Raw genomic sequence first — 26,422 nt, 5'->3', positions numbered from 1 at the left:
GAGGCGGTCATCCCAACTGACATCGAGTTCGACTCGCCTCGAGTAACCATGTACACGGAAGCGGAGGCCAAGGAAGCACGAGAAGACGGCATCGACCTGTTGGAAGAAAGCCGGCTGTTAGCCCTCAGCCGGTCTACCATCTACCAGCAGGGTTTGCGCCGCTACCACAGCCGGAAGGTCAGGCCAAGATCTTTCCAAGAGGGCGATCTTGTGCTCCGGCTGATCCAGCGAACAGCCGGCCAGCACAAGCTCTCAGCCCCTTGGGAAAGCCCCTTCGTCATCAGCAGAGCCCTCCTACGACCTGATCGATGCACAGAAGCCGAAATCACGCAAGCGAGGCGACTCCGGCAAGGGGTCGGAATGACCATGGAACGCCAACCTCCTTCGAAGATTTTACAGTTGAAATGCAGTATGTACCACACTAACTTTTGTATTAAGTACAAGACAATAGGCTCCCCGAGGAGGGCTCGGGGACTGCCATCCCTTGTCGTATCATTTACTTTTTCCGTCCGGCACCGAGTTCGACTAGTCGGCTCGGGGACTGGCCGACTGGAGTTATGTTAAATGTCCTACCCGCAGTCAGACAAGTAGTGTGCCGGCTCCCAAGCCTTCTCTTGCCACAAGTCGCAGTTCGAAGTACCGGCTGTCCGGCTGGCAAGAGTTAAAGGCAGGAACGGGCGCCCACATGAAAAATGGCTAGGGACTAACGGACTAATATAACAAAAGCCGGTTTTTCTCACACCGCCGAATGGCTACCAGAGTAGCCGGCCGGCCGGTCTCCATTCACTTCACTTCAATCCAAGAAAGCTCAAGTACTTGCCTCCCCAAAGAGGGTAGGCGGCAAAGGAAAAAGCCTAAGGATAAAAAAGCATACGCGAATGGAAACCAAACATGCACATGGTAATATTTACATAAAAAGACCTCCGAGAGGCCAGCATTCAACATAGTTTGGATACACCCCCAGTGGGTGGAACTGCGAAAACTTAACAAAGATCGTTCAAAGACAACAAGGCAGGAAAGATAAAGACGGCAGGTCAAGCTGGCGGAGCGGCCGACGAGCCAGACTGGTTGGCGGAGACGGTCGTGCCGGCTGAAGGAGCGGCCGGCTGGCGAACTTCGGCTTTGTCGCCGCCTCCCGCAGAGGGCGCGCTTCCACGCGCCTCATTGCTGGAGGCACGGTCGGCCCGAGGTCGGACGGTTTTTCCACCAGCCGGCTCGACGTCTTCGCCGTCCTCCTCTTCGTCATCCTCGCCTTCGTCGCTGGAGCCAATCTCCTCCGCTGAGTCCTCGCCCACCGCCGGGTTCAGCCCGAACCACTCCTCCGGCTGAGCAACACTGTCATCATCGATTTCGGGTGCGAAAACGCTGATGTCGGTGCACTCGGCGATCGTCGAAGCTCGCTGGGCGGTAGCCGGCCTCACCTCCTCCAGCTCCGCGTTGGCCTCCATCCGCCAGGTGTGTAGCTGGTCCAGGCTCAGCCCTGGGTACCAAGCCCGAACGAACTCCAAGGCCCGCCCGGCTCCGAGGCAGGCCGCCGACGCCTTCCAAGCCTCAAAGCGACCAACTACGACCTCCAGCCAGTCGGCAGTTCAGCTTGGGGTGCGGGGGATCGTCTCACCGGGCCAGAGGGCGGCCAGCACTTGCGCCCCGGCACGTTGGAGCCGGCGAAGCATCCGATGAGCCAGCTGCAACCGCGCCTGGATAGCCAGGAGCTGCTCCTCAAGTGTCCGGTTCGCATCCGGCGCGATGTTGGCCCCCGCCTGATGACGCGCCTCGCGATGGGCCTCAATGCTTTGGGCGGCAAAGGCGGAGTATCCGGGGAGGTAGTCTGCACCAAAAAACGAGCAGCAGCTCAAGATAAGCCAAAAACCCAGGCGGCAAGGGGCAGGGGAGGGCCGAGGAAGGCAGCTTACCATCAATCAAATCCTCGATCCGGCCGAAGCCCTCGTCCAGGGCTCGCCGGGTCTCAGACCAGCTCGCCGCCTCGATCTCATACTCCGGCATCAAGGCGGCTTCGCTTTCCTGCGCCGCCTGCATGGCCGCTTTGTGGCTCTCCTCTTGGTCGGCCAGCTTCTTGGCTAGGCGATCCCGTTCCTGGACCAAGGCGGCGCACTCGGCCTCCTTGGTATGAAGGGCGGCCTTCGCTTCGCCGAGCTCCTTCCTCAAGTCGGCGTTGGCCCCTGAAGACAAAGAAAAAGACAAACCAATAAGGAAAAGGTCGTCAAGAAAGATCCGACCCGACTGCGCAGCAGTCGGCCCGAATCTTGGGGACTACACCCAGTGGGTGCGCTGACGCGCCCCCATAGGAAACAGACAAGATTGAGTACTTACTTCGGCTGTCGGCCAGGTCGTCGGTCCTCCGGCTCAACTCCCGAGCCTGGGAATTGAAGGCGGCAGCACGAAGGTTGTGGTATTCCTGAAAGTTCAGAAAAAAGCAAAGTAAAGTAGCCGTCGAGAAAGATCCGACCCGACTGCGCAGCAGTCGGCCCGAATCTCGGGGACTACACCCAGTGGGTGCGCTGACGCGCCCCCACGGAAGGAATTAAGAAAGCAAAGCGGCCAAGAACGAAGGACTCACCCGGATAGTGGCTCGCGTTGACAAGAACTGCTGGGTGAACTGCTGCAGCAGTGCGGCCTGAGCTTGCAGCCGGCTCCGGACCCCTTGAGCCGCCACATTCAGCTCGCCAGTTCCCCCGCTGGGAGTCCACTCGGACGTGGCAGTGCTGGCCGCCTCCAGATCCTCCGCCGACTGGCTTGCGCCCACGACTCGGCGCAACTCCGGCGGAGCGGCGCCTCCCCCTGCGCGCCGGCCCGTCGCCGGCTGCACCTCGAGGCCGGCTCTGTTCTCCGGCTCACCTCCGGTTGGCCCCTCTGGCGCCGCTGACAATTGGCCGCCTTGGCCCGCTCCGGTTGGCGCTGCTGGCGGCGCTTTCCTCGCAAAGGCCACGGGGTCCTCCCCCCTCTCCAACAGTGGCGGGTCTTGGACGATCTCCTCCGCCAAGGGCAATGGGGTGTCGGGGGCTACGGCTCGGAGAGGAATGGCGAGCAGCGGAGGCTGGCTGCGCGAGCTTTCCGCCTCCGTCTCCGGGTAGCTGCCTCCGTCTGGGCCTTGGCTGCCGCGTCGGCCTGCTCCCTCGCCGCCTGGGCGGCCGCCTTCTCCGCCGCCTCGCGCTCCTCCCACGCTTCGCGGGCATTCTGCTCTGTGGCCTCCCTGAGATCGGCGCGGGGGTCCACGCGGTGGGAGCTCGAAGACCCTCCAGCCGGCCCCACGATGGAGCCGCCCGGACCCCGATCAAGGGAAAGCGGCGCCCTGTCCAGCAAGCGAGAAAAAGTTAAGAAGAATATTCGCAGAGAAAGAGAATGATGGCGAGCATGCGGCAAGGCAGTCGAAGACTTACGCTGAGACCGCCGAAGGCTGTTTCACCGCCTTGCAGAAGCGGGCCGCTTTCGCAGCCGCCTCGTCTCGCTTGGTCGCCGCGGCGCAGGCTTTTGACTTCTTCGGCCGACAGCCAAAGAGGCCTGAAGCGGCCCAGCGCTTCTGTGCGCCGCCGCCGGCCGCCGGCGCGATAGACGAGCCCGCACCCTGATGGTCGGCCGCCAGCTGGCGACGCGGGGCGACTTCGGCTTCGAAATCGTCCGGCCAGTCCTCGAAGCTCGCGGTGAACCTTGAGCCTCCGGGCTCGGCACTGTCCCCCACGACGGCGTCTTCCATGGCGGCCGCCCCCAAGTCCGGGTCGTCAACGTCATCCACCGTGCGGTCGGGGGCATACTGGCGTTCAATCCCTGCCGCCCGGCCGACGGCGCAAGCAGAGGGTTCTGCTCAAAAGAACCGACTGGTCAGAAGCCGGCCGTCATGAAGCCGGCAGACGACAAAAAGAAGATAGAGAGAGAAGCTTACCACGGGCGGAGGATTGCCGCGAGAATACGGCACCTTGCCGTATTGCCAGTCCCCGGCGAGCTTGCAGTTGGCGATGTAGTTAACCATGAGCACCACCTCCGCGTGGGGCATTTCCCATGTGCTCAGCCGGCTTGGGTCGAAGCGGCCGCTCATCTGACACATCATATGGGGCCGGCTTTGGAGAGGAAGGATCCGGCGCTCCACGAAGGCGGCCACCAAGTCGGCCCCGCGCAGGCCTTCCGACTGAATCATCACCCGAAGCCGGGAGATGGCGGCGTTCCCCGCCGGAGACAGTGACCGGGAACGGAAGCTCCACGAGGGCTGCCTCCCAGCCGGCGGGCCGGCTACGTAAGCCGGCAGGTTGATGTAGTCTCCTTGCTCGGCGACGTTCTTCACGTAGAAATACGATCTCTGCTAGACCTTCACCGACTGGATCAGGGGGATGGGAGGGAACGGGTTGTTCTCGCTCGCCCTCCTCATGGCGATGAAGGCCCCGCAGGGGGCGGGCACGCCGGCGACAACTGTGACGAGCTTGCTCTGGAAGAACTCTCCCTAGAGCTCCAGCGTGGGGAGCAGCCCCAAGAAGCCTTCGCAGAGGGAGACGAAAGCCGACAGCAGCATCACCACATTGGGCGTGAGGTGATGCGGCTGGAGGCTATAGAATTCCAGGAAAGAGCGCAGAAATCCGCTCGCCGGAAGGCCGAAGCCGCGCAGGCAGTGCGAGCGGAAGACGACCCGATCGCCCTCCTCCGGTGCCGGCGAGATCTCCTTCTCCGGCGCCAGGCGGACCTGTACGAGGTCAGCGTCGGGCAGGCGCCGAGTCTGGCGGAGGAACTCCACATGGTCGTCATGGACGTTGGAGCCGTCCCACGAGCTTGACAACGCCACGGGAGCGAGGCGGTGTAGAGGCACGGCGGCGCTGAGACGGGAAGCTGTGGCGGCAGCGAGAGGAAGAAACGAGGGTTAGGAGGGGCAGAGCGGGAGAGAGCGTGCGAACCTCTGTCGCTCTCCCTCCTCCCCCTACTTATAGGCTCACATGGCGGAGCCGAGGAGGTGCGGCGTGGGGAAGCGTGGGGATCGATCGTGCCCACTCCCCACGTCCTGCGATTATCGAGCCTTAACGACAAAACAAAACTACCTCGAGAAGGCGAGCGGCCCCTGTGGGCCACGGAAGATCCGCGCCCGGACCAAGGCTCGCGAGTGGCGGGCCCGGGCCTGCGGCGGCGTCCCGTCGCGCGCGTGCGCTCACAGGATCTCGCTGCCACGTGGCCGCGAGAGGGCCCGTGGTCAGCACGCAGGTCCCCCCTCCTCCCGCCTATAAGACGCGGGGCTCACTGAAGTCGGCATACGCCCGCAAAGCCGGCTCTTCAGGATGGGAAGCTGACCAAGCTTCTCGTCCCCCTGCTCGCCTCGGAGCTCGATCAGCTTCGGGGACTACTGTCGGAGTAAATAGCCATGGGTAGCCTAGCCGGCTTCCCCTGGCCCTTCTGAAAAAAGTTACGAGCCCGCCTGGCTCTCAAGAATCAAAGACATGGGGCCGCCTTCCCCTTGCCGGCTGCCACCCAGGCTGGCTCTCGGAAGGCGGTCCGACTTTAGCCCTCATGAGAAGGCCGACTCCAAGAAGCCGGCCATGAGAAAGCCGACTCCAAGAAGCCGGCTCCCCATAAAGCGGTCCAGACAGTACCCACAAAAGTTTGTACCCACCTGACGGTGGTGCGACGGGGCGTGGCTACAGTAAAGCCTGCCACCCCCGAATCCCGGAGCACGCCTGGCACAGTGCGTCGTATGGGTAGGCATGACCCGTCCGGCGCGGCACTGTTGCCATGGTGACCCTGGCATCACCCACGACGGGCCGCTAGCGTGGCCCACAGACGGTGGGCCCCTTTGATCAGAGAGACGCCCAAAGGCGGCCACGCCTCCAGCCAGTCGGCCCAAGATAGAGCCGGCCCCCGCAGCCGGCTTGCCGCCTCCCTCGAAGAAGACGCCCCATTAAGGAGACAAGACGCGGTAAGGCTACAGCGATCGCCTGACAGGCGGCGGTACTGTAGCCGCGCTTACCACGATGAAGCTCACGTCAACAAGATGGAGCCACAGTAACCAGCCGCCGACCAGGCCCTGGACAGTGGGGCCTGCCTGTCGACCGAGGGGCCGGCAGCTGGTGGGACCCACCAGTCGGCGGGCCCCAGCAGCCGGCGCGGAAGCCGGCGAGTGCAGTCACAGGCGGCTGGGCCCCGTGCCCTGTCGGATTACCATTGTACCCCCGGGGGGTAGGCCTATATAAACCCCCCGGAGCACCCATGCAAAGGGTTCGACCCCCTGCTAGTTCTAGACACCATACAAGGAGAAGAAGCAGGCTAGCCGTGCCCTTCTTCCTCCTCCCCCCAAACAGCTCAAGGAGACCCCGCAGAGCAGCAGTAGGGGTGTTATCTCCACGGAGAGCCCCGAAGCTGCGTAAGATCCGCCGGCGTGCATGTCTTCGCCTTATCCCGTTTCCAGGCACCGACGATGTCTTACTGGCTCCCACAATGATAAGCCACCCGTTGGCATATGTCGCACCTACCACCCGACACTTATTTTGGAACGGAGGGAGTACATATTGGCTATGGTCTGTCAATCATTGAGATGCAATAGCATGCATGTTAGTCTCCTTTCTATTTGATGAAATGTTGCAACGGGCAACCTTGGACGCAAGATACATGAAACAGAAGCTGGAAGCTTCATAGCATTGTACAAATTTATCTCGTTCATAAATTACAGTATGTACTATACTAGTACAGTATGATGTAAAGAGTTAGGTGTCGCACGGTGTCAAGAAAATATGGTGATAGTGTGAGATGGGCCATGTAATCACTGAGCCTGCAGTAAGGTGTTTCACTGCGTTCGCACTTCTCCGCTGTAAGAATGCAGAAAATTGTAATCTAGTAGTACCTCCTTTCGCCGAAAGTGTGGGACATCCAGCAGTCATACCACCTTAGTAATAATGGCCAATGAGCCGTCAAATCACATAGACCCAGCAGTAAGTTGGACAGACGAAGCAACCATCACTCTTGAATCCGCTTCTCCCTGCAACACAGGCGCCAATGAGAGGTCGCATCCACTCTGCCCGGTCATGAATGCGGCACCGATTCTTTGGAGCGGTGCTGACCGTTTTGGGCGGGAAGCACGTGCGGGCGATGGAGGGGTTTTGGGTGGGCCAGGCTGGTCAGGATCGGGCGTGGCAGCTGTCTGCCTGTCCCGACCGGACGCCCGGAAACGAGAGGATGCACCGACTCTCACGGCTAAATCATACACTACACACCATCGCTCTGTAGGAGTAGGTCGATGTGTCGCTCTCTCTAACACACACATGCTGTTAAACACACACACACACTCGAGTTAAAATGAGACTATATCTCAGTTAATGAAGGCTTGCATGTTACTATCCATATGTTACTACCCACTATGAAGGTAGTAACATAGACTAGTAACATATGCATGTTACTAGTCCAAGTTACTCACCAGTATGACCAGCCTAGCAATGTAACCGAATGCTCCTTACTCTGCCTTGTTATCTCCCCTGGAAACCCAATGCATGGAGTGCAACTACGTGTTGATCAATCAAGAAATCAAAGTCGTCTTGCTTGCGAGTTAATACGTGGCCCTACATGGTAGCTAAAACAACAACATCTCTTAGTGTTGGGGAACGCAGTATTTCAAAAAATTCCTATGATCATGCAAGATCTATCTAGGAGATGTATAGCAACGAGAGGGGAGAGTGTGTCTACGTACCCTCATAGACCAAAAGCGGAAGTGTTTAGTAACGTGGTTGATGTAGTTGAACGTCTTCACGATCCAACCGATCCAAGTACCGAACGTACGATACCTCCGTGACCAGCACACGTTCAACTCGGTGACGTCCCTCGAACTCTTGATCCAATTGAGGCTGAGGGAGAGTTCTGTCAGCACGACGGCCTAGCGACGATGGTGATGAAGTTTACCGGCACAGGGCTTCGCCGAAGCACTACGACGATATGACCGAAGTTTGTAACCGTGGAGGGGGGCACCACACACAGCTAAGAGAAACTTGTGTGTCCTTTGGGGTGCCCCCTCCCATGTATATAAAGGGGAGAGGAGGAGGAGGCCGGCCTAGAGGGGGCGCGCGCCATGGGGAGTCCAAGTAGGATTCCCAATCCTAGTTGGAGTCTCCTTCCATCCAAGAGAGGGAGAAGGAGGGAAGGAGGAAGAGGGGAGAAGGAAAGAGGGAGCGCCGCCCCCTCCCTAGTCCAATTTAGATTGGCCATGGGGGGCGCGGCCTCCCTTGTGGCCCTCCCCTCCTTTCCTCTAGGGCCCATGAAATTCCCAGGGGGGGGGTCCGGTAATCCCCAGTACTCGGAAACTTATCCGAAACGACCCGAACCAACCCGGTGTCCGAATGTAACCTTCCAATATATGAATCTTTATGTCTTGACCATTTCGAGACTCCTCGTCATGTCTTTGATCTCATCTAGGACTCCGAACAAACTTTGGTTCCTCAAAACACGAAACTCATAATACAAATCGTCATCGAACGTTAAGCGTGCGGACCCTACAGGTTCGAGAACTATGTAGACATGACCGAGACACATCTCCGGTCAATAACCAATAGCGGAACCTGGATGCTCATATTGGCTCCCACATATTCTACGAAGATCTTTATCGGTCAAACCGCATAACAACATACGTTGCTCCCTTTGTCATCGGTATGTTACTTGCCCGAGATTCGATCGTGGTATCATCATACCTAGTTCAATCTCGTTACCGGCAAGTCTCTTTACTCGTTCCATAATGCATCATCTCATGACTAACTCATTAGTCACATTGCTTGCAAGGCTCATAGTGATGTGCATTACCGAGAGAGCCCAGAGATACCTCTTTGATACATGGAGTGACAAATCCTAATCTTGATCTATGCCAACTCAACAAACACCATCAGAGACACCTGTAGAGCATCTTTATAATCACACAGTCATGTTGTGACGTTTGATAGCACAGAAGGTGTTCCTCTGGTATTTGGGAGTTGCATAATCTCATAATCTGAGGAACATGTATAAGTCATGAAGAAAGCAATAGTAGAAAAAACTAAACGATCATTATGCTAAGCTAACGGATGGGTCTTGTCCATCACATCATTCTCTAATGATGTGATCCCGTTCATCAAATGAAAACACATGTCTATGGCTAGGAAATTTAACCATCTTTGATTAACAAGCTAGTCAAGTAGAGGCATACTAGGGACCCTCTGTTTGTCTATGTATTCACACATGTACTAAGTTTCCGGTTAATACAATTCTAGCATGAATAATAAACATTTACCATGTTAAGGAAATATTAATAAGAACTTTATTATTGCCTCTAGGGCATATTTCCTTCACTTAGTTGTTGTGATTAATTGTTGTGTTTAGAGACAGAAATCAGGGCTTTGATTGGAGGAAGGACCGGTCAAGTTTCTCCTTCTCCTCCAATCTGCTTGCACCTTGGTCCCGCTACACCTTCTAACGTGATTTAATACACCTAGACGGAGGGAGTAGTACGAGATACGATGGCACACTGACTTAGGTCGAATACAAGTTCCCAAAATAGTGTGCATGTTATAATAAGGATTCACTTAGAATAGTACGTGAGCGAATAGAGGGATCAATTGGACAGTGTTCACGAGTAGTAGCGAGATGTGTGAGGTAAGATACACCGCTGGCGCTTTTAATTTTTCTTATTAATTTGTTTGTTTCACCCTCTGACTGGTGGTACCCAACGTACTACGTGGAGAGAGGTAATGTGACTAAGGTTGCATTATTTCTGTACTACCGACACTGCTTTAAATCCCAAAATAACTCATCACTAAAGCCACATGCCACGATTACGATTTAAATCCCAATGACTCCCACACAAAAATACACCGCATGCTTGTCACACAAATGGAGGAATGTATAAAAGGTTATTTTCCTCTCGTTAAACATAACGTGAGGGTGGTGTAGCTGGTTAGCCTGTTCGCTCATCAAACTTGAGGTCTCGGGTTCGATAACCACACTTGAGCATAATTTTGTTTTTGTTTGACTTCTTTATTCCACCCAATGATAGGTAGGCCCCGCATGATAGAGAGAGAAAGTGATCTGGGGCGGTGCTAGGAGGATTCTTTGACTGGTCAAAATGGATGGATACAGAGCTATACGATCTCGGCCTCGGCGCTTGTTTTCTAGGGTTTGCACTCTCTCTCCACTATATATATACACGCTGGAGCCTTAGTGCTTGTACTTGCTCTCTTCACACTCTCTCACCCTCTCCAAATCTAAACAAGACTTTGTTGGCCTCTCTCTCTCCCCTCACTTCTGGTCAAAGAGCTGGCAGGATCTGTCTGCTGGGAAGGGAAGGAGGCTTAACGCTGTCGCCGTAGGCGAGGGAGGGAATCCCCTACCGGCGCAGCTGTTCTCTTTCACCCAACGGCGGCGCGGGAGGGCCTCCAACCCCTTCTTCCTCGCCGTCATACATAGTGTGGGCAGAACGGCCTCCGGTCGCCCACTGAACCACACCCCAAGAACCTTAAGGTATAATTTACTCATTCCACATGAATTGCTCTAGCTGCATGTGGGCTTTTTCCATTTCTGCACTCGAATCTAGGTGTTGGATCAAACATGAAAGTAGTGGGGAAAGTTGTATAGCATGAATCTAGGACGTGGTTCAAAGAGGAAAGGAATGGGGGAAGTAGTGGGGAAAGTTGTATAGCATGAATCTAGGATGTGGTTCAAAAAGGAAAGGAAGGGGGAAAGTTGTATAGCATGAATCTAGGACGTGGTTCAACGAGGAAAGGAAGGGGGGAACGTGGTGGGGAAAGTTGTATAGCATGAATCTAGGACGTGGTTCAAAGAGGAAAGGAAGGGGGGAAAGTACTAGTACAGACCGGCTATCCAACACCTACGTTGGTCGAAAAGGGAAAACAATGACAAACGCAGTATGCACATGTGTTACGAACTGATCTATTTGTTTTGGGGGACAAGGCTGTAGAGTTTGAGCAGGACTAGATTTGCTGCGCTCACATAAGGAAAGGTGTCTAAAGATAACAAAACTGGGACCAACACAAATATGCTCCTTGGTTGTTTGTTCTTTGTTGCAACAGACTATGCATCACCCCTTCATACATCGGTAGATGCACATGGTGATGGTGAGTCCATTGTCCTGTGCAACTCTTTAGTTGTTGTTAATCTAAGGCCCTGTTTGGTTAAAAATTACTAGGACTTTTTTTAGTCCCAACTAAAAAGTCCCTAGTCCCTACCTGCTTGGTTCCAAGGACTATACATGGACTAGAGGTTATTAAATGACATGCTAAAAGACCATGTTACCCCTAGTAATGAACTAATAGAGATAAGGTGTGATGCGGGGTAGGGGCAACTGTTGGAAAAAGTCCCAAAAAGACTCTCCCTTCTTTATTTAGTCCCAAATGCCCACTTTTAGTCCCTAAAAGTCCCTCCTGTTTGGTTTAGATGGGACTGAAAGGGACTTTTTTTCGTCCATACACCAAAAAGTACATGTAAACAAAAACCCTCTAATAATGCCGTTGGAAAATTGATGCAATGCCACAGTTAAAACCAAATTACATGTTTAATGAATTTTATTGTTAATATAATCTCTTTGTTAATATGAATCAATGCCACTATTTGAGAAATGCTATTGTCCTGCTTTCTTTCCCATTTAGATAAGTTAGATGCTTGTTTTTGTTGGCTTCTGTGTCATCCACCGTTATTGACCACTTGTTGTTTCCTTTGCACCTCTGTGTAAAAAGGGTTATCTACTTCACCTCGTTGCTATTGTGGCCATTTGTTGCACTGCACAAATCACTTTTATTTTAAGAGAGTTTTGTGCAGTTCAACTGTCGGTGTACAAAAAGAGGAGTACGCTTTTTGTACCCCGATAACTGTGCACGGGCAGTCTGAGCTACAGGCACCACCACACTGAGCAAGGCACGGGAGGTGAGCCAAGGTAAGGCCAAAGCTCAGGAGAAGCAGAAAGACGCCAAGACCAAGACCACAAAGAGCGAAGGGGACGAAGCGGACCCCCCAGCAAGATCCTTGCCGGGAGGCGGTTTTAGCAAACCCGGCAAGACCCTTGCCGTGGCAGCTCGCCCAACACCTACGGAGTGAGTTACCCTTGAGTCCACTGCCCCCATGGGGCAAGGATTCGGGAGACATCCCCGTGGTGTCATGCGGATCTTTGTGAAGACATTCAAGATCAGATACACCCTTTAGAAGATGATGATCCTTGGCAGGATCCCAGCCAAGGAGGACCACAAGGCCCCCGGCAAGAGCCTTGCCGGGGATGACAGTAGGCGCCACGGCAAGACCCTTGCCGGGGCCCCGGCAAGGCCCTTGCCAAGAACACCCATAGGGCCACCATCAGGCCCACGTCAGTCAAACCTCCAGCGCCGTTCGCATGCAGCTGCCGACCCAACCAGCTAGGCAGGCACCTGCGTGGCGGCATGCGGAGCTTCGTGGAGACCCACCACTGCGCCACCTCAGCTGCCTGCTTGCCTACATGGCACCACGGGCGCCGCTGGCCAGGGCGTGTGTCGACACGAGAGGGAGCGGCGACGGACGAGACAGGGCTCTCCCCCGTCCCCGATAAAGCAAGGACACGTGGGCAAGATGCATTAAATGCGCCTTGTCATGTAATGCGAGGGATAACCTCGCATCACTGTACCCTTTCCACCTCCTGTGTGCCACTGTGGCAAACCCTTTCCTATAAAAGGAGGCCCGAGGCGACCAGGAAGAGGATTCGGCTTTTTGGAGCTCCTCACGCCCCGTAGCTAGCTCAAGAACACAGATATACAATCCACCAAAGCAGGAGTAGGGCTTTACGCATCCCCGCGGCCCGAACCTGGATAAACGAACCGTGTGCTATTTGTTTGATCCGCTCTTCTCACGACCCCGCGCCCCGCAACCGTAGTAGGGATTCTTGTGATCCCATAGGTGTCGTTCCCACCGACATCTTTGGCGCGCCAGGTAGGGGGCGCAGTTGTGAGAATCGACTTTAGCAGTTAGTTCGACGCTTCTTCGTCGTCATGGCACCCAAGAAGAAGACGACGGTGATGGTTGGCCCATCGGAAGCCGGACATCCCGTCCCGACGCGGGCGAGCAGCGGACCGGTCACAGAAAGGACCCGGGGCACCGTTCGCGAACACCAACACCGTCCCAGCAGCCGGAGTTTGGGAGGCGGCGATGTTCGTGCGCCTGGTAACGGGCCGCACGCCGCCAAATCCAAAGCCGGAGCCAGGCCTCTGCGGGTGGTGCGGGGCCTTCCAAGATCGCTACCGCCCCGCCCGAAGGCGATGCGAGGGCCTCCAAGACTCCCACGCCGACGCCGATGGCGCGCTCCTCTCAAGCGGCGCGTGACGAACGGCGCAATCACGCCGAAGACCCCGGGCGTCGCCGCAGGAAGAGCCCCGAGCGCCACTCCCGGGAGGTAGAAGACCTGCCCGCTCGCCGAGGCGCTGGTGAAGATGGCATGCGACCGCGGGGTCGTGATAGAGATCCTTCTGACATGGTCAGAAGTCGAAGCGCGTCGCGATCCGTGCAGGTTTCGCTGCCACCAACGCCAGCAGAAGCCCTGGCGCGCGCGCAGTTGCTCCTCGATTTTCCTCCCACTACGGGGAAACTTGACGAATGGAGAGCCACTATCCGAAGCCTTGTTGCGGTGGCCAACAAAGACGAACTGAGTCTGGTGGAGCCCCCGGGTCGATGCTCCGACGGAGTCCCACGCACCAGTGGTAGGAAAGCCGGCGGTGCCGCGACCACGGTGCAGTCGCCTCCTCCTCGCCCGGTACCGCGGACGCCAGCCCGTCGCGATGTTGCGGGCAACGAAATCTCCATAGCGTCGTCCGACCCGCGGACCCACTATGACCAGCGCCAAGTCCTTCGGGAACGAGAACATGAAGACGCTCGAACCACTATCGAGCGCCGGCGCGGAGCGCGCCACCAGTCAGACAGGCGAGCAGGGCCTGCTGTGAACCACCCGCCACCGGAGAGCCCTAGAGGCCTACCTTATGAGGTAGGCTGTCCGGATTTTACCCATGAGCTGCGGCAGTTCCAGTGGCCCACTCACCGAACCTTCAAACCTGACGTGGGCAAAAAGTACAGCGCCAAGACCCACCTGTCCGAGTTCCTCAGCATCTACACCATTGCGATGCAAGCTGCTGGTGCCCGCGACGATAAGGTGCTTGCGAATTACTTTCCGTTGGCTCTTAAACCCAACGCCATGTCATGGTTGATGCACTTGCCGGTAGACTCTATCTCCTCCTGGTCGGATTTGTGCCATAAGTTTGTGGGCGCCTTTACTGGAGGCCACCAAGCCCATGGCCAAGCGAGCGACCTGCACGTCATTCCCCAGAAGGGAGGCGAGAGTCTCCGCAAGTATATACAGAGGTTCATCCGGATACAGTACAATATCCCTGATGTTCACGATGCCGCCATCATCAGCGCGTTCCATCAAAACGTGCGTAACCGCAAGATGCGCAAAGAGCTGGCAATGAACAAGGTGAAAGATGTAGCAGAACTCTATGTTCTTGCTGACAGATGTGCTCGGGCTGAAGAGGGAAGGAAGTACCCCGGCGAAGACGCCGGCGTGGAAACCGACTCCTCAGATGAAGATACTGCCGCCCTGGCGAAGAAGAGCCGGCGCCGCAACAGGAAGCGCAAAGGTAAAGCCGTGCTTGCCGTCGAGGGATCTGGTGACACCGGCTCCACCAAGAAAACCAAGGCAGATGACCCCGACAAGGAAATTGCTGGATGTGTCGCCTGCCGGGCCTTGGCGGTTGCCGAGAAGCCAGGGAACTCCGACAAGCGATACTGCAAGATCCATCGCGCCAAAGGCCATGCTCTCCAAGACTATCGACAGGTTGAGCTCCTCGCTGAGAAGTAGAGGGCTGAATATGAGAGGCAGGACAAGGAGAAGGGCCAAGACGGTGCTGAGGGGTCTGGCAAGAAGCGTGACGGCCAGGCGGGCCGTCGCGGCAAGGATAAACAACAGAAGAGGCCCGCCCGAGGCTGTGACAAAAAGCCAGAAGACGACGATCACGAAGAGGATGACGAATCCAGCGACCAAGAGTTTCAGAAAGCTACATAGGCGATGTGCATCGACGGCGGCGCCTCGCTGCATACTTCTCACCGCCAGATTAAACAGTGGGAACGAGAGATTACAGCGGCAGAGCCATCGTTTGATGCCCAAAGGCCGCTGAAGTGGTCCAGCACACCTATCATTTTTGACACTAAGGATCACCCTGATCGCACTACTGCGGTCGGGTGCTTGCCATTGTTGGTTTCACCAACAATACGCAACCTCAAGGTGACAAAGATGCTAGTTGATGGCGGGGCCGGTCTGAACTTGATCTTGCCTGCCATGATCGAGAAACTGCAGATTCCTGATGGAGACCTCGAGGAGACGGGCATGTTTCAGGGGGTCAACCCAGGAAGAAGCCAACCTAAGGGAAAGGTCACGCTGCCCGTGACTTTTGGAAGCAATCTGAACTACAGGACGGAGAGGATCGTGTTTGATGTTGCCAAGATCCCCTTGCCCTACAACAGTATCCTTGGCCGCCCAGCGCTGGCCAAGTTCATGGCAGCGTCACACTACGCCTACAACACCCTGAAGATGCCAGGACCTGTGACGATCATCACCATCCCCTTCGATAAGAAAGATGCGCTGATTTGCGCTGACCAACTATACCAGCAAGCACTTGCAGCAGCTGCCACCACTAGGGCACTTGCTCCTGCCGCTAGGACCCCGGGAGGGAAGAAGAAGAAGAATACCGGTGAGACCTCGGACACCCACTCTGGCAAGCGCACCTCTTCGGAGTGTAGCGCTCCCGTCGAGGACGTGCCAGAGAGCTCCACCGGCGGAAACAAGAAGCCCAGGGCCATACCGCCGGGAACCAAGAAGGTTTATGTCAATGAGGACGGCACGGGAGGGGATTTCACCATAAGCTCCACCCTTGATGACAAATAGGAAGACGCGCTCGTCACCTTCCTGCGAGCGAATGTCGATGTGCTTGCATGGCAAGCTTCCGACATCCCCGGTGTTCCCAGGGAGGTGATTGAGCACCACCTTGTTGTCTGTCCTCATGCGCGGCCCGTCAAGCAGAAGGTCAGAAAGCAAGCTTTGGAACGACAAGAGTTCATCACAGAGGAGATCCGGAAACTGGAAGCAGCGGGTTTGGTAAGAGGAGTGCTCCATCCAACGTGGTTGGCCAATCCGGTCATAGTGCGCAAGGCTAATGGGAAGTGGAGGCTGTGTATTGATTACACAGATATCAATAAGGCTTGTCCTAAGGACCCCTTCCCGTTGCCGCGCATCGACCAGATTGTTGACTCCACAGCTGGGTGTGATCTGTTGTCATTCCTCGATGCCTACTCTGGCTACCACCAGATCTTCATGACAAGAGAAGACGAAGAGAAAACAACATTCATCACCCCATGTGGTACGTATTGTTTCATGCGGATGCCTTTCGGGCTGAAGAGTGCTGGTTCGACGTTTGCAAGGGCGGTCCAGATTGGTTTTGAACCCCAGCTCCATAGAAATATGGAAGCTTATATGGATGACATAGTGGTTAAAACCAAGGACAGGGCAACCCTCATACCGGATTTGCAAGAAACATTTGCAAAACTGCGCAAGATCAATCTCCAGCTGAACCCTGAGAAGTGCATCTTTGGCGTCCCGTCCGGCAAGCTTCTCGGGTTCTTTGTGTCACAGCGTGGGATAGAGGCCTATCCGGACAAGATCAAAGCTATAGAGCAGATTGAAGCACCCAAGCGAATGAAGGATGTGCGTCGGCTTGCTGGTTGCGTCGCCGCCATGGGAAGATTCATTTCCAAGTCTGCCGAGCGCGCCCTTCCCTTTTTCAAGATCCTAAAAAAGGCGGGCCCGATGGAGTGGACGCCAGAAGCCAAAGCAGCATAGCAAGATTTGAAGAAGTACCTCTCCTCCGCGCCAATACTAGTTGCGCCTAGGCCACATGAGCCGTTGCTGCTATACCTGGCGGCAACGAACCAGGTGGTCAGCGCCGCACTAGTGGCACAGCGAGAGGTTGACGACGAGGTAATGGCAGCGACAGAGCCCGACACCACCAATGCAGAGACGACACAGCCAGTTGAAGTGCCGCCGAAGAAGAAAATGATGCAGCACCCAGTCTACTTTGTTAGTTCCCTCCTACAGGGAGCTAGATCAAGGTACTCCGGCATGCAGAAACTGCTCTTTGGCCTTCTTATGGCCTCGAGGAAGCTGCGTCACTACTTCCAGGCACACAAGATCACTGTCGTCACTCGCCTCCCTCTGCAACGGATATTGCACAATCCAGATGCAACGGGAAGAATTGTGGAATGGGCACTGGAGCTGTCCAGCTTTGGCCTCAAGTTTGAAAGTACTTCGACGATTCAGAGCCGAGTCCTGGCGGAGTTCATTGCAGAATGGACCACAATGCCTGACGAAGAAGCCCAAGAGACTGCTCTCCCCGGCAAGGAGGCAAGTTGCAGTTGGATCATGTACTTTGATGGAGCTTTCTCCTTACACGGCGCCGGGGCTGGCGTACTGCTTGTCGCACCCACCAGAGAGCACCTCAAGTACGTGATCCAGATGCACTTCCCCAGGGAGGTGTCAACAAACAATACGGCAGAGTACGAAGGGCTGCTTGCCGGTCTTAGGATCGCGGCGGACCTCGGAATCAAGAAGCTCATCGTCAGGGGCGACTCGCAGCTCGTCGTCAAGCAAGTCAACAAGGACTACCAGAGCCCGTTGATGAAGGCCTACGTCGATGAAGTGAGAAAGCTGGAAGAGCGTTTCGACGGTATACAGGCTGAATACGTTCCCCGAGCGAAGAACGATATCGCCGATTACCTGTCAAAACGCGCTGCCCTCAAGCTACCTGTGGAACCAGGTACCTTTGTGCTCCAGCTAACTCAACCATCCGTTGATCCATCAACAGAGCAGAACAAGAGGAGGAAATCAGGACCCGGCAAGTACTTTCCCGCTGAGCTCCCCAGAGCCGCCGGCAAGGATGTTGATGGGGACACTAAGCCCACCACGGGACGGCTAGCTCCGGTGGAGCGTCAAGCTCTTGCCATCGAGACAGCCCCTCCTATAGCGGAGGAAAATTCCTTTAGTCCTCGCCGTCGAGCCTCAGGCTCCAGCGTGGGCACAGCATACCGTCCGATTCCTCCAAACAGGGGAACTTCCTGAAGAGTTGGAAGAAGCGGAAAAAGTAGCCCGTCGCTCTACCATGTACCAGTTCGTCGATGACGTCCTGTACAGAAAGAGGCCAAACGGTGTGAAATTGAAGTGTATCCCTCGGGAGGAAGGACTGGAGCTGTTGGCGGAGATACACGGAGGCATATGTGGATCCCACATCGGGTCAAGGGCCCTTGCCGGCAAGGCATTTTGGCAAGGCTTCTTCTGGCCCACCGCCCTCCAGGATGCGACGACACTAGTCACCAGGTGTGAAGCATCTCAGTTCCATTCAAAGAAGCTTCATCAGCCAGCTCAAGCCCTTCAAACCATTCCTCTCTCCTGGCCCTTCTCGGTCTAGGGGCTCGACATACTGGGCCCCTTTCCCCGCGCTGTCGGGGGCTTTGAGTACTTGTACGTTGCAATCGACAAGTTCACAAAGTGGCCGGAGGTGGAGGCAGTGAGGAAGGTCACACCTCAGTCAGCCGTCAAGTTCTTCAAGGGACTAGTGTGCCGTTTTGGTGTACCCAACAGGGTCATCACCGACAACGGCACACAGTTCACAAGCCGCACCTTCATGCAATATATCCAAGACCTCGGCAGCATAGTCTGTTTCGCTTCCGTTGCTCACCCACAAAGCAATGGTCAAGCTGAGAGGGCAAACGCTGAAGTACTGCGAGGCTTAAGGACCAAGACCTTTGATAGGCTGCACAAGAGTCGAAGGCGCTGGATTGATGAGTTGCCGACGGTTCTTTGGTCGATCAGGACGACGCCAAATCGAGCCACCGACCACACACCATTTGCCCTGGTATACGGGGCAGAAGCAGTTCTCCCCACTGAACTCATATACGGGTCACCTCGAGTGCTCGCTTATGATGAGCTTGAGCAAGAGCAACTGCGGCAAGATGACGCAATGCTCCTTGAGGAAGATCGTCTTCGGGCGGCTGTGAAAGCAGCACGCTACCAGCAAGCCTTGCGCCGCTACCATAGCCGCAAGGTTCATGCCCGAAGCCTTGAGGAAGGCGACCTTGTCCTTTGGCGTGTTCAGTCGGCCAAGAATTCCAACAAGTTGACGCCAAAGTGGGAAGGCCCTTATCGGGTAATACGAGTCACCAGGCCCGGCGCAGTCCACCTGGAGACCGAAGATGCCGTTCCGGTGAGTAACTCCTAGAACATTGAGCATCTTCGCAAGTTTTACCCGTGAGGCGCGGCTTGCCGGGCCCCCCGGCAAGCCACCTTTTGTACAAGCATTGCCAATGATGCATGTAACCCTTTGTACAAAGCCATGCGTAGACCCTGAGCATAAATAAATGAAGAGCTGGCGCCCTAAGTTATAGCATGCATGCTAGGTCGAGTCTCGTCCTTGGTTAGGGTTGATAGTGCTTAGCGGCGACTAACCCCTAGCTTAGAGGTCGAGTGTGCGTCTCTTTGCCGTTCTTTCATCTTCTTTGGTTCGCAGGACTCATAGGTATCCTTGCCGGACCACTTGAGGACGAAAAAGAGAAGTGGGACAGACCAGCATCTAGACCCCGGCAAGCCAGTATTGCCGGGGGCTGCAAGAGCAAAGATTCACCCACGACAAACCAGAGTTGCCGTGGGCTATAGATTCAGATAAGTTCTTCATCCCTTATCATGTGCTCCCTTATGGACTGAGGTATGTGAAACCTCGTTTTTTTCCTAAAACTACCATGCTCCCCTAACTCTAGGCCCTAGGGCTCGTTCCTGGGGCCAGGTTTGGTAGTAGTCGCGGCAGCGAGAGGATGAAACAAGGAGCCTGAACCCACCTCATCCCTGCCTCCGCCAAAGGTGTGAGAAAGGTCGAGCGAAGTGGGGAGACGGCAAGGCCTGTTGCCGAGCAAGGAAATGTTTATCTTAAGGATATCAAGGATTTACTCCTTGTCGTGGGTTCTACCCACAAACAAATGACCCGACAAGCATCCCTTTTTCATTGAAAACATTCCACTCAGGTACAGTCCATAGGGAATGAAAAACATGAATGATGGGATTACAAGTTTTAAATTCAGCTAAGGCCCAAAGGCTTACAAACTAAAAAGAGATAGGTGCCCGTAATCCCTTTCTTGTCCCTCTCCTCAGGAGGCAGGTCAAGGAGGCGAAAAGGGAAAAAGGGGCGCCTAGGAGAGCTACGGGTGGCAGAAGACACCAAGAGAACATCTCGGTGGCCGTCCGAAGGCTGGATGGTGATGGCGACGCTGGAAGCAGAGCTCGAAGATGAGGCGGCAGGACGCCAGCACGCGTCGAAGGCGTCGGTGCCCGCGTACTCCGACTTGATGGCCTTGCCGCCCGCCCTCTTCCTCTTCCACGGCCTCCCAACGCCAGCCGCCCAAGGAGACGACCCCAAGAAGTTCAGGGAGCCGGCGACGCGGATGATGGGGTCGCTGGTGCCGCACAGAGTGGCGCCCAACACCTAATCGGACCCGTCATCCTGCCGCCTACTACCCTCGTCGTCGCTGCCGCTGTCCTCCTCGTCACTCCCGCCCGAGGAGTCTTCACTATCAGAAGAGCTCTCCACACAGCACCTTGCACGGGTCCCAAAGCACCTAAAGACCTTGACGGAGAGAAGGCCACCCTCCATCATCTTAAAATGGAGAGTGAGCCCCTCCGTCAAGCGGTGGATATGGGTAAACGTCTTCCATCCCCGACGGAGATACATCACGTGAGGGGCGGGGAAGTCGACGCGGGCCCGCGTGCCACTGATCCCGCAGCCCCTCATGTGCAGCCACAACGACTCCGGCGGATCCAGCTCCATCTCCCACGTGAATGGGGTCGGGAGACGAAGGTGACGGCGAGGCGGCCGGCGTAGCCTGACGAAGAACTCGCAAGGGTCATCCCCAACGTGGCCCTCCATGGGGGGAGGAACTGCTGGCGGAGGCGAGGCTGGCGCGCCGCCTCGTCCTCCTCTTCCTCGAGCGCCTCGGCCTCGCCCACGACCTCACCCCCTCTCCCTTCCCTTCGCAGCTGGCTCTGCCACCGCGGGTGCAGGAGAAGGAGGGGCGCGTTGTCGAGCGGCGACCCTCGCCGCCACCGTTGAAGGACCAGGATTCCCTCTCTCCATGGCGGATGGAAGGGGGAGCTGAAGCTGAAGGAAGAAAGGGAACGGCGGCTTTGAGATCGGAAAAGGCACGAGGGAAGAGGAGAAAGTGAGCAGCGCGCCCACGGTTATTCCTTCTTATGGGGGAAAAACACGGGCCGCCTCCTTTCACATTAACTGTGATCTGACGCATGCCCGCGGGAAGCAACCCCACGCATGCCGCCCACGTCACACACGCCTCCCCACGCCGCGCCACTTGCGGGAAGCATGGGGAGCGCAGCGTGCGAAGAGACTTACCACGGTAAAAACCGCCCTGCCTACCCGCGCACCATTTTTGGGCCTAGCCCAACGACGCGATTGCGCTTACGTGTGGCCCAAGCCCGGGGGCTCCTGTCGGTGTACAAAAAGAGGGGTACGCTTTTTGTACCCCTATAACTGCGCACGGGCAGTCTGAGCCACAGGCACCACCACACTGAGCAAGGCAAGGGAGGTGAGCCAAGGTAAGGCCGAAGCTCAGGAGAAGCAGAACGATGCCAAGACCAAGACTACAAAGAGCGAAGGGGATGAAGCGGACCCCCCGGCAAGATCCTTGCCGGGAGACGGTTTTAGAAAACCCGGCAAGACCCTTGCCGTGGCAGCTCGCCCCACACCTATGGAGTGAGTCACCCTTGAGTCCACTGCCCCCATGGGGCAAGGATTCGGGAGACATCCCCGTGGTGGCATGCAGATCTTTGTGAAGACATTCAAGATCAGATACACCCTTTAGAAGATGATGATCCTTGGTGGGATCCCAGCCAAGGAGGACCACAAGGCCCCCGTCAAGAGCCTTGCCGGGATGAAAGCAGGCGCCACGGCAAGACCCTTGTCGGGGCCCCGGCAAGGCCCTTGCCAAGAACACCCGTAGGGCCACCATCAGGCCCACGCCAGTCAAACCTCCACCGCCGTTCGCATGTAGCTGCCGACCCAACCAGCAGGGCAGGCACCTACGTGGAGGCATGCGGATCTTCGTGGAGACCCACCACTGTGCCACCTCAGCTGCCTGCCTGCCTACATGGCACCGCGGGCGCCGCTGGCCAGGGCGCGTGTCGACACGAGAGGGAGCAGCGACGGACGAGACAGGGCTCTCCCCCGTCCCCGATAAAGCAAGGACACCTGGGCAAGACGCATTAAATGCGCCTTGTCATGTAATGCGAGGGATAACCTCACATCACTGTACCCTTTCCACCTCCTGTGTGCCACTGTGGCAACCCGTTTCCTATAAAAGGAGGCCCGAGGCGACCAGGAAGAGGATTCGGCTTTTTGGAGCTCCCCACGCCTCGTAGCTAGCTCAAGAACACAGATATACAATCCACGAAAGCAAGAGTAGGGTTTTATGCATCCTCGCGGCCCGAACCTGGATAAACGAACCGTGTGCTATCTGTTTGATCCGCTCTTCTCACGACCCCGCGCCCTGCAACCGTAGTAGGGATTCTTGTGATGCCATAGGTGTCGTTCCCACCGACATCAACCAAAATGTCACACCGACAACGTTGCTTGATTGCTTGATCTTAGTGGAACTGCACAAGAGGAGATCTTACTTCCTATCCGTGTTGGCAAATTTGGTTCAGATCTTCTTCTTGTGAGTTGTTTGAATTCCACATCATGAGAGGTCAGTACTAGCCTTCTTTCACATGATTGTGTAGTGTGCTTTCATATGCTGTGCTACTTGGACGGTAATGTTGCTTGATTTTAGTGAACTGCACAAATGGAGACAAGACTTCCAATCTATATGTGCACCATAATATCCCATTGAGGTAAGATAATAATATTTCACAACTTTTGGCCTATATTTTGCCATTTTCATTAGAAAATTAATGTCGTTGTTTAGTGCTATACTTGTGCTCCCTAATTGACATGCCAAATCTTACATTGAAGGCGAAGCTTGTCTGTTATTGAACCAAGTGATGAAGGGGAAGAACAAGCGGAAGAAAAACAAAAATCAACTCCCGATGCTGATGAAGCACTGGAACTGTGATGACACAAGTAATGATATAGTTTTGCATCTTAATTTATTGCTATGGCTGGAACGAGCAATTGTTTTGCCACGGATTTGATGCCACTCTTAATGTAATATGTAATTATTTGTACTTGTGCAAACAGGGATCTTCTTTGAAGATACCATATATTTTAGTGGAACTGCACAAGAAGATGTTGGAAACATTAAACTAATCGAGCAATATATAGTAAGCATGGCAACCACAGTAGATAACAACAGATGGTTCTGGAGAAGTGCTTGATCTGTATGCTCTACACAATAAGCCTCCTGACAAAGGTTGGTACTCGCCCACGGATTTCATCCATATGATTGAGCTTTGTCATCTCTATTGGTGTTGTGCTACTATTTAGATACTGTCATGAGAAAGTGGTATTGTCCTTGAGAAGTGCTTCATCTGTGTTGTTTTAAATATTTCCTTTCCTTTTTTTCGAGCAAACAGGGATGCTAGCATTTAGTTGTCCTCTTGTCTATGCACAACAGGATAATCCTCCTCTGACGAAGAATATGGAGTACGTGAAGTGACTAGTTCCGATTATACCAGGATGAAGAAGCCCTATCTGTCTTCTCATTAGAAGGAGCAGCTGAAGGATGGTTACATTACTCCCCACAAGACCAAACTAACTTCAACTCAGAAGGACTAACAGATCTCCATCTTTTTTGTCGTGATGCGCAAGTACAGTGTTATCCTAGGATTCTTTCCGGTGAGTTCCATTTTTTAAAGTGTGCTCTACATGGACCATGTAGGTGCCTGTTTAAACTGTCAATCATAGTACATTTTGCTTTATACTAATCAACTTTTTTGTATTTGTGCAAACAGGGGTGCTCAGCTTGATTTAAATGGGAACTGCACAAAATGTTCATGAATACATCGAATCATTCATTTCCACCACAAGAAAGGAGGTGCCGATATGTTCAAGGCGTTGCAACATATAAAGGTGAAATCATACAAGCTACGCACGAATTTGGTTGATTTTGTTGGAACTGGACAAAAAGAACATCTGGTTTATTTAGCATAAGGTGCCATGTCAATGTCCGAACTGATGGCAAACCCTACCCATTCCACAATCATAGGAATTTGATATTTTGGAATGGGAAAACCTTGTCAAAGTTTGTTCATTGATGTACGCAAAAACAACACACATTTGACATTTTGGATTGGGACAACCTAGTCAAATTTTGCTCATTGATGTTAGCAAGAAGACATGCGTTTGACATTTTTGAATGGGACGCCCTTTGCTGTCAGCAGCACCGATTGATTCTTCTTTATTGTTTAGTTGTGAATTAAATATTGGCCCTGATATGTGAATCGCTGAGATGCATAAACATCGATTGTTTTGAATGTTCTCTATGAGTTGCCAGACCTGTGTGTTTGATTACAATGTACAGGAACGCTAGAAAGCAGCTCAAAATCTTTGTACTCCCTCTGTTCCTTTTTACTTCACATATTAGATTTCTTTCAAGTCAGTTGATTTTACATTGTGAATGTTCATACTTTTTTCTAAAAGATTGGTCAAAGTAGAGATACTTTGACTGCAGACAAAACTTGTATGCAGACTAAAAAGGACCGGATGGAGTACATGTGAAACTGTTGCAAATGAGGTGATCACCCTGGGAATAATCCCAGTACGTATTGTTTTGCATGTTCATCCAATGCCAGTGATACAAGAAGTCGAACTAATCAAACTAAATTCATTCATACACAGTCGGATTTCATATAAACATGCCGGATTTCATTACATTTCATACATTCTTCAACTAAATAGGGGTGCGCTGGAGGTATAATTAATTAACCGAATCTACCCACCTGTGTCTGGCTGAGCCGAACAGAAGCTTATTCTCCAGTGGACTAAGCTTCAGTGACTTAACTGTAGGTGCAGTTGCATAACTGACATGTGGCCCAGATGCCTGTTGGGCCCACGTGTCAGTGACCCAACTGCACCAACAGTTAAGTAACTGAAGCAGTGTATTTCTCCAACATAGCTCTCCGACTCCATGTCGCTGCCAAGAAGCTAATCGGCTGTCAATGGTCAACCCGCCCAGCTTGGCTTCAACCGGAGGGTAGCAGTGGTGGCCTTACTTGGACCCGAGGAGGGGCGACCTACCGTGTTCTACTCTTCCTCATTTTCTATGTGGCGCGGCCTCATTGGCAGTGGGGCGGGGCCTCGACAGAGCCGGCGATGTCCTCTGTCTCATTGCAGGTGGGGCGGCACCTCGGCGGAGCGGGGGAAATCCTCCTCCTCGTTGCCGGCAGGGTGGGGCCTCGGCTGAGCCGGCGATGTCCTCTGCCTCGTTGTTGGCGGGGCGGGGCCTTGGCGGAGTAGGGCCTTTCCGAAGCCGGCGAGGTCCTCTACCTCGGTGCTGGCGGGGCGGAGCCGGCGGTGTCCTTTGCCTTGTTGTTGGTGTCGTGGGGCCTCGGTGGAGCAGGGCCTCGTCGGAGCCGGCATTGTCTTCTGCCTCGTCCTCGGTCTCGCCAAACAGCGCCTCGCCTGCTTCATTACCCTCTTTGTAGGTGGCCGCAGTCTCCACCACTCGCATGCAGTACCGCCAGCACTCGAGGCGGCCCTCACAGGCGGAGTGGTACGAGTCGAGCAGCGCCTCCTGCTCTGCCCGCTCCGCGGCGATCTTCTCCTCCGCCTGAAGGTGCTCCTAGAGGAGATGGTGGTTGTAGGCGCCGTCGGCCTGTGCCTCCCTGAACTGCTCCTGACGCTTCTGCCTCATTGTGTCCATGTATTGGGCACGGGCCTCGTCAATGGTCATGGTGCAATGCACCGGCGAGGATGGCGCAGAGGAGGGGGTTGGCGTCGGATTGTCGACTACCATGTTATCCATTGGGACGTCGTCGTCCTCCGGCTGCCTGCCGGCCAGCCAGTCGGCAGCAATGGCTGCCATCTCCTTGTGGTCCGTCGTACGGTCATCCCAAAGAGCGTTGGAGCGTGAGGAAGCCATGGTGGGCAGTAGTGGCGTGGATAGGAGAAAGGGAACGGAGGCGGATGACTGCGGCTATGGTCGGCGCAACAATTTATGTAGCAATGGTGGGCGGCGGACGGAAGAATACATGGTGCCGAAGTAGCCTACTTGGCAACCGCGTATCATTAATGTGGGCCTCAGACGGACGGACGGACGACACTTGTCTCATTTGAAGGCGGAGCAATCGCCTTCACCGGGAAGCGGGGCGGGCGGCACTGACCGTTTTGGGCAGAAAGGGCGCGCGGGCGAGGGAGGCGGT

The sequence above is a fragment of the Triticum urartu genome, chromosome 2, assembly GCF_003073215.2.
Source record: "Triticum urartu cultivar G1812 chromosome 2, Tu2.1, whole genome shotgun sequence".
NCBI classification, from domain to species: domain Eukaryota; kingdom Viridiplantae; phylum Streptophyta; class Magnoliopsida; order Poales; family Poaceae; genus Triticum; species Triticum urartu.
Note: the sequence above shows the minus strand (reverse complement) of the source record.